Below are 13,183 nucleotides of genomic sequence, written 5' to 3' on the forward strand. Positions count from 1 at the left end.
CCGAGTGGGAGGTGGAGCGAGGGCCCCCCAGGACTCCCAGGAGCCGGATACCGCCGCCCGGAGCCCGAGGCTTTCACGGCAGATGGAGAATCCATTTTTAAGCCCAAGCAGGAAAGGGCTCAAGGATCGAATTTCCTCCCAACAAATACGCACCGTTCGTTTTAGGGCATTTCCCGGCTGCACGCAGGCCCCCCGCCCGCCCTGCCACCGTCACGCCCGCGACGCGAGTCGCCCGCCAGCCGCCCGCCAGCCGCGCGCTCTGGGGTTTCTGGGCGGGTTGGGCCGCGCGCGCTGCCGGAACCGCCGGAGCCGCCGGGAGCCGCCCCGCTCGCGCGCGCGCGGCGCCACCCCGCACCTGCCCGCATTGGTGTTTGCAAAGTGCATCCCCGCGCGTCTCGGCGTCTCGGGTTTGGCTGCACCCACGAGGAAGGGGACCCACAGCCGACGCCTGACACCGCGATGGTTCAGTGCCTGCCCACAACACATTCCTTTTCTGCCTGCGACCGGCAGGCGCATCTTTGGGTGGAGAATAAGGCCCCGCCTCTGGTAGAGGAAAATACCCCTCCCCAGCACTCCCCCCGCCCCCAGCCCCGGTCCCCCGGCCACCGGCCGACCTAGGCCGTTTCAGGTGCGCTGGGGAAACTGCAGCTGGGGTAGGAGCGGCAGCGCGGTGCCGTTCAGACTCGCCAGCCCACCTCTGGCCAGGATCATCTGTGTTCTCCAAGTAGGGGACACTGCATCCACCACTCCCCCCTACCAGGTCCCCACCTAGTTTGACTCTTCCTCGGGTCAGTGGGCTGCAGAAGACTCCACAATTGACCTAGTAGGCCACTTCTGGACTCGAGTCATTGGCCAAGACAGAATTTTATAACAATTCACATTAGTTGCCAACACGTGACACCATTTGAAAACGAAGTATCTGGCAACACAATCAGTTCTGGAGCTGAGAATCTGTCATCCAGTCTTCTCCATTTCCTACAATGATCAAGGACATCTTTCTCATCACTACTACCAGGCTGCCCCCATAGGCATTAGTGTGTGTCCTTGGTGGAGTCGCAGAATACCATAATGGGGACACCCTAGAAAACAAATCCCTTGGGGTGCCTGGGTGGCTCAGGTGGTAGGCATCTGACTTCGGCTCAGGTCATGATCTCAGGGTTCATGAGTTCAAGCCCCATGTCAGGCTCTGTGCTGACATGGAGCCTGCTTGGGATTCTCGGTTTCCCTCTCTCTCAAAAATAAATAAAACATTAAAAAAAAAGAAAAGAAAAGAAATCCCTTTAGCTTCCTCTGATACTCCAGGCTGTGAGTTGGCTAAGGTCTCCCAGTGTGGGGTGGAACTGGGATTGGTACTCTATCCACTGATGAGGGCCCATAAGAGTGAAACGACTTATCCAAGGTCACCCAGCCAGGGGATGGCAAGAACGGGTCTAGAGCCCACCTTCCTGAACCACTGGCCAATTTTCTGGGCTGCCCGGGGCCTCAATACAGTATAGCCATTGGCCATAGATGTTGCACGTAACTCTGACCTGGGCTCTTGGGCTTTCGACCTAGTAGTCATTGGTCAGACCAGCCAAACATCTCTTGCCTCCATCTATACCTATGGAATGGAGAGAGTAATCCATAGGGGCTGACATGCATCTTAGTTTCAGTTTTCAGGTGCTGGGTTCTTGTGTATGAAACTTTACAGACCTGTGGGTAGCTGTTCTCATCCTCATGCACAGCCTGAAAATTGACCTTGCCAGTACGATGGCAATTATAGTTGAATGTGCTAATCTGGTCCCATTGGAAATTGGTGCATCTCAGCCGTCAGGGAATTTCCCCAAACCTTCAAACTTGCCACCTGCAGGGTAGATGGAAACCAGAAAAGTAACAGCCACATCACATATGGCCAGTCCTGTCATAATTTTGAGCTTTGTCCTCCATGTTTCACTGGGGAGCCAGAAAGAATTGGCTAGACTAGCAGAGGGCCCGAGACTCCCCTACCATAAAACCAGTACAGGGAAACACGGTGGATGGAAAATGAGTTGTTAGAGATAATAAGTGGTGTGGGAAAGGAGGAATACTTCTGAAATGGCCTCTTATTTTACTTCGGGGCATTTCCCACCCAAGGCTAAAGCATGTAAAACAGGCCAGAGATCCTGATGTTTCTCCATCAAGGAAATAAAAGTTTGAGGCATTTATGTTAAGTTGGCATATGGAATATCTATTTATAACTGCAATAGCTCTTCAGACATATCCTTTTACCTCCTCAGTAGTAAGTGTAGCTCACAAAAGCTACACTTTTTTTTTTTTTTTTTTTTTTTTTTTTTGGTGAGAGAGGCTGAGTTTGGATTTAAAATCAAGAAGGCTTAGCAACACCCACTGTATATGAAATTACCACCCCCTTTTAATAAGGTCCAAGATGTTTAATAGCTCACTTAATGTCTCACAGCAAATTGCGAACAGAATAGAATCATAAGAGTTGGCTGTTTTTGCAACTGGTCTTCTGAGAAAGGCTTGTTCGTCGTCATTCTATCTCCCGGGAAACTTCTCGTTTGCCTTCTTCACAACCCCTCCACAATATCTCACTGAGATGTTATCACTGCCCAGGTAAAACAAATTCTTATAGGTGGCATAAGGTATAATACATAAAAATCATTAGTTCGCTAGTGGTACTTTAGCAACTTTTTCTTTGGTTCACCACCTGCCTGGAAAAAAGTTTAGTGTAACCTGAAGTTCTGTGACGATGTTACATAATTCGCCATATAGGTTTGTTTCGTAAGGAAGCTGCCATATGACATTCCTGCTGACATTTAGTCTGCTGAATTTAGTCCTAAATCTACTAGTTGCAAGAAAGATAGAAGAATGTGGTGTTCAGACCTGAAAGCCACGTGGACGGCTGAAGTCTGGATGCTCTTTCATCATGAAAGAAGGGCAGATGGCTGTCTCTGTCACAGTAACTCTGTTACCAAGTGACTAGCTCAGGGTGGGGCACACAGTAGGATCGCAGTAAATATTATTTAGATTGAGTCAAACCGAAGTGTCCTTTGGGGATTCCTGGAACCTTCACCAGGAAGACTAATAGCATCAGAATCTTCTGCTGGGCATAGGAATAAGAAGCTGGGAGGAAAAGCTGGTGAGGAGGATTCAGGTAATATTGCTTTCCAAATTTGCTGTGCCTTTAAGTCAGCTCTCTGGAGAAAGGAGAACTCTTTGTAATGCATTCCCTCCATCTCCCAAAGTCCCATTAAAAATTGCCCAACATGGCGCCCTCCTTTCATTGCTTACACTATTCACGTCCCGTAGATACTGGAGAAAGTCCCACACCACCGTAACTTCCTCTCTTCCCTCACAATAGAAAAGAGACTGGCAGGGACCATTCTCCTTTGGCAATTTACAAGACTTGTGGGATTAAACCAGTGACATTACTGTAAGGCACCGGGCAGGATGCTTCTCAGTTAACCATGTGCAGGAAGTGAGGGGTCTTGGAAGTTTTCTCAACTCCTGCTCTCCTCCTGTCCTCAGTCGTGTCTCCAGCCCTCCTCTCACCCATTCCTAGGATACTGGTAAAGTGCTGATGTGTCACTAAGGACTGAGCAGGTAATGGCTTAAAATGTGGCTCCTCCTGGAGGGCGTACCCCGTAATGAGCAGAAGAAAACCTTTATGAGTTCAAAGATCAAAAGCTAAACTGACAGGCAATTGGGCTCTATTTGGGGCAATAACTACGAGAAGAAGGTAAGGCAGCTGTTATTCACACCCATTTTACACGCGAGTAAATAGGAGCTCCTGAAGGTTCAGTGACTCCTCCAAGCCCACTCATCGTGGAGCCAGGAGTGAAACCCCGAAGGCAGGTTGCACTCACTGGTATCCTTGCTCCAGGCAAAGGGCTCTTGCTTCCTCCTCTTCTTTTTCATTCCAGATTCACAGAACTCCCTTAGGCTCACATTCAGGGAAGTAACACCCCACCGTAATAACAGTACTGTTTATTGACGCTTACTATATGCCAGGCACGCTTTCAAGTGCTTTATAGGTACTAACTCATACCAACTTGTTTTGACCTCATATGGCCCCATTTTACGAAGGAGGAAACTGAGGCCTAAAGAAGTTAAGTGACTTGTTCAACATCACACAGCTAGCACGGTGAGCGGCACAGCCGGAGTAGAACCCAAGCAATCTAACTTGAGTCCGTGCACTTACCTATTATATATTATACCACATTGCCACTACGTTTATTATTATTTATGGATCATCTGCCTATGCTTTTAAACTACCATGAAGGGACAATTCCATTAGCACACGAGACGTGTCTTGATTTTCTTCTCACTATCCCAGATCCCAGTGAATGGAGTTACCGCCATATTTGTTGAACTTCAACAGATGCATGAAAGACTGAATGCTATGCAGTTATTTATTTCTGGGAAATGTCAGTCACCATGCAGGGAGAGGGGCACAAGCATATTATTGGTTCGCTGGGCCATGCCCTTTCACTTGACATTCTCCGCTGGTTCTCACTCACCAAGGGTACAATATTGAGAAAGGAGAATCACAGACACAGGAGGTGAAGTAGGGGCATTACCAAGGGGGGACAACAGGGAATTTACTCTCATCGAGGACCCCCTGGAGGCCAGGCACTGTGCTAAGACCTCTTCCATTTTGTATCTCCTTAAATCTGCTCTGAGAGGCAGGTGGCTTGTTTCTTAGATCTGACATCCTGAAGCTTTGGTCCGCTCAAGGTCACCGGCCAGTAAGTGCCAGAGGTTGAGGTTGAAGCTCAGGTCTGTCTGTCTTCCAAGCACATCCTCCTACCTTGCCCCCAACTGTCTTTGAAGTATCAGAAATCTTGGCTGGGAAAATTTGAGAGCAGTCCTCCACCATGGATTCTGTTCTCATCGCAGCTATAGATTATCCTCTACCTTCCCAAAGGTCCCTGGGGTCTGTCTCTCTCCCTCCTGGACTCAAAATCCGGGCCTCACTGCACTGTAGACCGGCTCCTTGCTGCTCCTTTCCTGCTGGATCATAAGATCTCAGAATTTACATCCCTAGGGAAAGTAGATTTATAGCTATTGGAAGTTAAACTGCATATTTACAAGCCTGGGTTTTCCTTTGGCTCTCGTTTACCTCAGGCCTGTGGGACTGCAGGCCAGTTGCTTAACCTCTCTCTGCCTCAGTTTCCTCACACATAAAGTGGGGAGACCCATGCTCCCCTCCAGGGATTGCTGTGAGACATGAATGAACATGTGCCTGTCACGCTCTTACCTTAGAGCCTGAGCACATGAGCTTTTCCTTTTTTCCACTGCCTATGCGGGGGGAAAAATGAGGGCTGTGATGGAAGGGAGGAATCCAAAGAAGACTGGTCAATTTTTGGAGGTCATGTGGTTCTTCAGTTGCTGATGGGCTGTATTTAAGATGAAAATCATCGCCTGACTGTTGCCGCTTGTGAAAGTACAGACCCCTTCCTCAGGGCCGAAGACCAGGGCAGAGTTACATCCTGGATCCGGGTTCCTTTGGCTCTTTCCATGCCTATTTTTAAAGCAGTGACCTTTCTTTCCTCTTCTAATTCTTTCCAAGAACAGTAAGGCTGACTCTAGAATAATTAGGAAAACATTCCAAAGTTGACATATTGCCAAATAATGGAAGTTATGAAACAACTTTAAGTCTATTATAATAAAAAGTTGCAGGGGCGCCTGGGTGGCTCAGTTGGTTGAGCATCCGACTTTGGCTCAGGTCATGATCTCACGGTTTTTGAGTTCAAGCCCCGCCTCGGGCTCCGAGCTGACAGCTCAGAGCCTGGAGCTGCTTCCGATTCTGTGTCTCCCTCTCTCTCTGCCCCTCCTTCACTCTCTCTCTCTCAAAAATAAATAAACATTAAAAAAAATTTTTTTTAAAGTTGCACTGATAGCACATTAGGTTTTGAATACTTGTAAATTGGTAGTTTTTCATAATTGTCAGCCTTTCCTTTGGGCATCCATTAGCATTGTCAGGCTTTAAGGACGGGACAGGGAGTAAGAATGATTCATTCATTCTGTGGAATTTTCTACAAAATTCACTCTTGCCCGTGAAAAGTCTGAGACTTTGATTCCTATTGTGGCTCCGTGACCTTACTCAAGCCCTCTGAACTCTTGGAATCTTGGCTTCCTCAACTGGAAACTGGAAAGAACAACGCTGGCCTCTTCTGCCTCATTAGGGACCTTCGGAGGAGCGAATAAAATGCTGGACATAGAAGTCCTTTGGAGCAGCCTAAACTGAGGGGGACGTGTCACAGACTAATATGATGATACATGAAAGCATGAAAGTGTTTGTGAATGAGCCGAAGGAAAAAATAAGAAACAAAGACAAAGATGGCCAAAGGAGTAACGGTGTTCCTTGCTTTGCCATTCATTAGCTGAGTGATTTGGGGGGAGGAACTTAACCCCTCTGGATCTTGACTTCCTCATCTGTAAAGTGGGGATGATATTAATATTCCTATTCCTATTAGATGGGACTATTTTATCAAATGGGACAGTGGGTGTGAAAATGTTACCTGACTGGGAAAAGACCAACTGTTAGTTATTATTAATATTACTATTAGTAATGCCTGGTGACGTTGTAATTTTATTCTAGGGCTTTGACTAGTTTAGTTACATTTGGAAATTAAATCAATCCTTTGAGATGACAGGTCATGACCTGTTAGCTTCCACGGGCAGGGGCTGAATCCAGTGAGCAGGAGCCAGGCGTCTGGCATCCCACTACTGGGATTCAAATATCACCTCTGGGGCTCCCGGGTGGCTTAGTCGGTTAAGTGTCCGACTTCAGCTCAGGTCATAATCTTGCAGTCTGTGAGTTCGAGCCCCAAATCGGGCTCTGGGCTGACAGCTTAGAGCCTGGATCCTGCTTCAAATTCTGTGTCTCCTTCTCTCTCTGCCCCCCACCTCATGCTCTGTCTCTCAAAAATGAACAAATGTTAAAAATTCAAATAGCACCTCTGCCACTAACAGGCCATGTGATCTTGAGTTAGCATTTAACCCACCTTTGACTTATTTTCTCCATTTTCCTTCATGGAGCCTTTTTGGCTCCTAAAACTGCTTGCATTTAACCAGTCACCAACAGAGGCCTAAGACACCATCTTGAGACATCCACAAAGAAAAATACTTGTGTATCTCAAGCTGGGGCTGGGTCCCTCCCCAAAGCCTTTGAGGCAACCCATAGAAAATCGATTTCTGTGCCTCACCTTTCCTCATCCCCACCAAGGCCCTTCTTTCCGTTCTCTAGCAGGATGGGTACCCAAACTTGGAATATCTGCTCTTCTCTACTCTGCAGCCAGGAAGCCAATCACATCTCGAGGCCTCTGACTCCCTTTTGTGAGGGAAATCTCTGTGGAGGGCAAGTTTTCCCCGCTCTGCTCTGGTGGCTGCGGTTACAGAGCAGTTTCTGGTCTGCTACAAGCGAGGCATGTCCTTAGGCAGTGGATGAACCCCGAAGATGAGTGAGAAGCTAAGTTAAATGATGACATCATTAGGTGATAATGACATGACTAGGTGATACGTTAGTGCACGAAGAAGAGATCCACGGAAGTGAAACGATAAAGCGGGAAGAACAAATGTGAATAAAAAAAGGCATACAGTTCTGTGCCATAGACAAACAAAAACAAGGTACACTGGGGGGGGGGGGGGGGAGCCTTTCCAAGCGTAATGGAGAATCATGGAAACTTAGAAATCAGGGTGATGGAATCCATAGGGCAGCGGGTCTTAAACCAGAGTACATCAGAATCACTGGGAGGTCTTGGTAAAAGAGACTGCAGGTTCCCCGCTCCAGAGTTTCTGATTTGATAAGACTGCGGTGGGGCCTGAGAATGTACACTTCTAAAACTTTTTTTAACGTTTATTCATTTTTGAGACAGGGTATTAGCAGGGGAGGGGCAGAGAGAGAGGGAGACACAGAACTCTGACCTGTCAGCACAGAGCCCGACATGGGGCTCGAACTCAGGAACCGTGAGATCATGACCTGAGCCGCAGTCGGACGCCCAACCGACTGAGCCACCCAGGCGCCCTGAGAATGTACATTTCTAACAAGTTCCTAGGTGGCACAGGGACCACACTTCAAGAAACACTGCCAAAGGGAAAGGGGAAGAGGTGCTAGGAGGCTATGCTGTTTATAAATGGGCTTCAGAACTAAGTGAGACTCAAAAAAGGAATCGTTTGAGGACTGTGGAGACGGGGTGGTCCCAGGGGCTCCCCAATGTCTGGGCTTTGTGGCCACAACAAATAGAGTCGACACAAGTGTTGGGAGCATGATTGATCATACTGGCTGACCCGGGGAATCTATAAGGCATTTCCCCCCACACGGACTGCCTTCTACCAGGCTAGACAGGTTGGGGGTGGGTTCCACTGCCCCTTCAAAGGAAGAGGGAAGGTACTGAGCACTGTTCGCTCCCTCCAGCCTCTCACCCCCGCAAGGTGGATTACCTATCCCTAGAAGCCCAGGCTACCGGGCCCCGAACCGCCAGCATTCTTCCTGGGGTCAAGCTCAGAAGGCGGGCGCTTAGGGCGGGGTGAGGCTCCCTAAGGAGCGGAAGTCTGCTGTCCGGGATGAGCAGCAGGGAGGGTCCCTGCTCCTCGTGGAGTCGCGGGATCCCAGCCAGCGAGGACGCACCGCGACTTCCGCCTCTGGCGGTCGGCAGTGGGGGGCGCACCAAGACAGCAATTCGGGAGCTGCGCTTTGTCGCCACCGCAGCAAGGGGAGGGGAGGAGGGCGCAGAAAGGGGCCGTGGGGACAGGATTGGGCGGTCGACCGGCCTCGAGGCCAGAAAGGGACTCTCTGGGGGCTCCAGGCCGCACCTGGCACGGCCCTGTGGGGGAGCAGAAAGGACTGGGATTCGTCCGGACCCAGCCTGTGCGCGCAATCCAGTCCTGGGCGGGTGACACCCTGTCCTCTGGGCTGACATCCGTCCTGCTCTCCCCTCACTACAACGAGCCCCCTAATAGCCAGTACCCTCCCCTCCGAAACTCACTGCCTCGGGCGCGTGCGCACCCTCACTCCTTCAAGGTCAGGCTTCTGAGCCGGGAACGCAGTCTCTCCACGTTGCGGCGCCCTCCGGCCCGTCCTGCTCTTAGTTACCTTTCCCGTTGTGCCCCGCTCCTCTGAGACTTACGGTAACAGCCCGAGCGGCTCCCGCCGACGCTCAGCCTCTGCGGGGGCTGCAGGCGCAGCCACCCATCAGCCAGAGATGGGTGGCCCGCGTTCGCGTCTTTCAATCACACCCAAGGCACCTTAGTTGTGTCTGCGGTGTTAGGGAACGCAGTCCTCCGCCCTGGGGGCGCGGCGCTAACGTCGGAGAGAATCTGGCTTTTGGAGGCCGGACGACTTGGGTTAAAATCCTAGCTCGACCACTCCCCAGCTGTGTGACCCTGGGCAAGTTCCTCAACCTTTCTAAGAGTCAGTTTCGCCGCTGCACAACGCGAGGAACTGTACCCCATCAGGGCTCTGCGAAGCTCCAGTAGGAGGAATGGAACTGGTCCGGGTCAGGAGAGGGCTTTATAAAAATCAGTCCCCAGCACTCTTCACACAAGGGTTTTTCCATTTCGCTGGAGGGCGAGGCTTAGCCCGCCCAACCGGTTGGACTTCCTCGCCTGGGGGCGGTTCTCCTACCCCCTACACTGGGAGACCAACTACTCCGTTTGCAGGCCGGCGCCACCGCGTCTCCTGGCCGGGCAAGGCCTAGTGGGGAGAGAGGAAGGGGGTGCCTCCTTGGCCCGGGAAACAGGAGAGACAGACACACGGTCAGGAAGCACACAGAATCACTCACGGAAAGAAACCTGCCCCCGGGAGGGAGCATTAGGGCCATTTAGGGCTAATTGAGTCGTAGAAGAGCGATTCCATTGAGTAATGACTCTACCCGGCTCCGGCTCCCGGGTCCCCTGGTTGGACCACCCTGACCGGACCGCAATGGGCCGGTTCCCTCTTCCTGAGCCGGGGTGAGAGTGGGAAGCACACTACTGGGGAAGGGGCAGGGTTTTCAGGCTTATCTGGCCTTTGGGCAGTACAGGGCTTGGAAAGGATTTGTGCCCGGACAAAATCTATTAAAAAAACAAAAACTGAAAACCTGCTCACTCCCTGCCCCTCCCCAGGGAAAAGGAACCCTTTGTGAACTGGACTCCCTGATGATAATAATCCGCCAATTCCCTGCACTGCAGATCACCACCCCCCCCCCCCCCCCACGGCTCCTTAGGCCAAGCCAAGCCCCAGCCTGGCCATTCTCTTTCCCAGCATGCACCTCCAGTGACTAGGTTTTGAATGGAAGCATGTGCAAAGCTTGACCAATATGCTGAGGCCAGATGCGGTGTGGAGAGGCCTGGCCATACCCTCAGGTTTTGTCCCTTGGGCCAATCAATCTGGAGGACAGTTTGAGGGAGGCAGCTGCCTTGTCAGGGAAAACACCCTGGTAAAACCACAAAGGGATTTGGTGATTGTGCCTGGGGTTTGGTGGTTGGGGTGGGGCTATTGTGGGTGCAGGAATCTTAGAAGCTGAAGGCTAACTTTAATGCTTCGGTGCATTTTTCTGGGGAGACGTTTGCCAGATATGCGAAGGGGCCATGACTCCCAAGAGGCTAAAGCAGGCGAGGATAACTCTGGTGAGTCTGCCCGTTTCCAGATAGAGGCTCAGGGCCTTGGTGGATTGCCATGGTCAAAGAGCGACTGGATTTTGTCTCTTAGGGTCTCCAGAATCACTTGCTGTGATTATCTTCCTGATATTTTGGAACTCACACCCTGTAAACAATTCCCCCCTGCTTGGGGAGGGCAGTTAGGCTCTCCTACCCCAAACCCCTCAGGGTGGCTCCAGCCTTCCTGCAGGCCCCTGCACAATCCCCCCCACCTAGCCTCTGATCCCCATCTTAAAAGAGGGCAAGACCTGGAGGCCTCCTCCAGGATACATTTCTAAATGGTTTTGTACCATCTTTTTCTTTACTCTTCTCCATGCTCAAATTGAGTGGCGGGAGGTTAGTTGTACCCCCCCACCCCCACTTCTCCCAACCCCAGTGAATTCATCCGGGAGTGAGGCAGGGGAAAGGGCTTGGCGAAAAAACACAAGTGGAGCTTTGAAAAGGAGAGGCTCCAAATGCAATGCTTGGCAGTTTCTAATAGCTCCGGGTGTTGTGAGTGTGGACTGGAAGCTAGAGGGATAGATAGAAGTTCAGTCCTGACTCTGTCACTTATATGTGGGCCTTGTCTCTCCTTCAGATTACTCAGCTGCAAAATAGCGATGATTTATACTATCTTCCTCGGGCCTGTTGTGAGGATGGAAAGAGCTAATACTGCTGAAATGCCTAAAACAGTGATTATTCTTATCATGTGGGGGTTCCCAGATTTCCAGATAGGGTTTCTCTTTGCCCTCCTGGGAAATCATTGGTGGGACACTGTGAGAAGAGTCCAGGTGTGTGGGCCCTGAGGCTTCTGCCACTGAGGGCAGGTGGGCAACCTCTCTGAGGGGCCCCTGGACCCACCTAGATCCCAGAAGGGGCAGGAGGTTTGTGGAGGATGGCCTCATGGACAGTTAAGACACTGTTGGGTGTTGAGGCATCCCTGCCGGCCAGGGAGGGACAGAGCCTTGGAAGAAGAATTGGTCTAGTGCCTGGCCATTTGAGTCAAGACCACTGGTTACCCGATCACTGTGGGAGAAAAGGAACTGTGGCCTGTTGAGGACTTTTAAAGGAGTGTTGTGTAGATTAAGTGAGAAATGGGCTTGTAATGCAAGCAAATGTCTGAAGAGTAATGGTGAAGGAAAAACACATACCATCCCTGCTAGGGTAGAGGAAGGAAGGGTATGTCTGGGCTTTGGTTGCTTGGATGTTGGGGAACTGCTCCTCCATGGAAAAATGAACCCTTCCAGTTGGTGCCTTGAGGCAGAAGCAAGCCTTGAGCTTGAGGAAGTCCTCAACTACTCCAGTACTGCCCTGGGTCCTCTGGCTCTGGGATGGGCAAGTCGTGGGTGTAGGAATGTGGGCTGCTCTGGCACTTGTCTGAAGCTCAGGGTGGGAAAGCCACTGGGCTTGGGCCTATAGGACCCCGGGGCTGACAGGTGCAAGAGGCACTGTAGGTCTGGCTGGCACCAAGGATCTAAGGAGCAGGAAGTGCCAGGGTCAGAAAGCATCCAGTTTCCTGTCCCAGGCTCCTGGCTCTTGGCTCTGGGAGGCACGGAGAGAAGGGGAGCGTATCCGAACCAGAATTCCAGAAGCTGCAGGTTCTCCCTGCAGGAGAGACTGTTCTGTGGTGCCCACGGCAGGTGAGTGTGTCAGGGCCTCCCTCTATGGGGTGGGTGGGCAAGGGTTTGGGGGAAGTAGAGGAGGCGTGATCTCCTGGCACAGGGAGAACGTCTCTCGGCGTCTGAGATCCAGTAGACCTTGCTCCTGGCGGGGGGCACCTGACGGCGGTGCTTCTGGGTTTGTCGTTCCCAGATGGGCGTTGGCAGCTGCCAGGGACAAGACAGGGACCAACCTCAGAAGTCTCTTCACCCCTATGATCCCCGCCTCGGAGACCCAGCTGCGCGAAAACTTCGATGTGCACGCCAGCGACACGGGCCTGGAGGACGTACAAGGGCCCAAGATCAATATCCACGACAGCCGGGCGACGCTTATTGTTTAAAAGGAAGCTCCCTTTGTTCTTGCGTTTTACCAAAGTGAGAAGCACAAACAATTTTTTTCCTGATCAAAATTGTGCTGGCACCGAAGCATCCAAACCAGTTCCCGGAAACCTGTGCCCCTGCCTTTCAGCCAGGACGTGTACTCGCCTCTGGGAGTCCCCGCACCTGGCTGGAGAAGGTACCCAGGGCCGCAGATCATCGCACCCAAGCAGGGTCCAAAGGCCACTGAGGCATTTCCCCCACCCCCTGCCGCCGCTCTCCGGAGCGGGGTTTTCTTGGGAAGCGTAGCGGCTCCAGCGGATCAACGCGTCTGGTGGCCCAAGCTCGGCTTCCGATTCCATTTAACACGAGCCGCGCATCTTATCTCCGCGTCGCCTCCCCGGGGTTCCCACCCACCCCCGGCCCAGCCCAGCCCAGCCCGGGCGGAAGCGGAGCCTCAAGCTTTTGAAGTCCCGAGAATTTCAATCGGAGAGGAGGCGGCTGGACCTAAACCCGTCGCCCCAGCGGGGGAGGGGACAGCAGGCCAACGGGGGTGGGGGGAGGGGGTCGTCCCTGCCGAAGGGAGAGAGGGAGCAGTAGGGGCCGAA

General features: G+C 51.8%; 1 long non-coding RNA gene across 3 annotated transcripts; it reads right to left on the reverse strand.

Annotated features, from left to right (window-relative positions):
- Positions 1–607: 607 nt before the first annotated feature.
- On the reverse strand, positions 608–9,559 carry LOC109263883 (uncharacterized). 3 transcript variants are annotated; one of them, XR_008420412.1, is made up of 4 exons: positions 8,970–9,515; positions 5,240–5,567; positions 1,693–1,843; positions 608–1,600 (listed from the first exon to the last, which is right to left on the reverse strand). It is a non-coding gene; the product is annotated as an uncharacterized LOC109263883 (long non-coding RNA). The 3 variants fall into 3 exon arrangements; XR_008420411.1 differs by having other exon boundaries at positions 608–1,843; positions 8,970–9,510; XR_002078441.2 differs by lacking the exons at positions 608–1,600; positions 1,693–1,843 and having other exon boundaries at positions 4,378–5,567; positions 8,970–9,559.
- Positions 9,560–13,183: the final 3,624 nt, after the last annotated feature.

Source organism: Panthera pardus, unplaced genomic scaffold (assembly GCF_024362965.1).
Source record: "Panthera pardus isolate Hobbes unplaced genomic scaffold, ASM2436296v1 HiC_scaffold_8, whole genome shotgun sequence".
Lineage (NCBI taxonomy): Eukaryota > Metazoa > Chordata > Mammalia > Carnivora > Felidae > Panthera > Panthera pardus.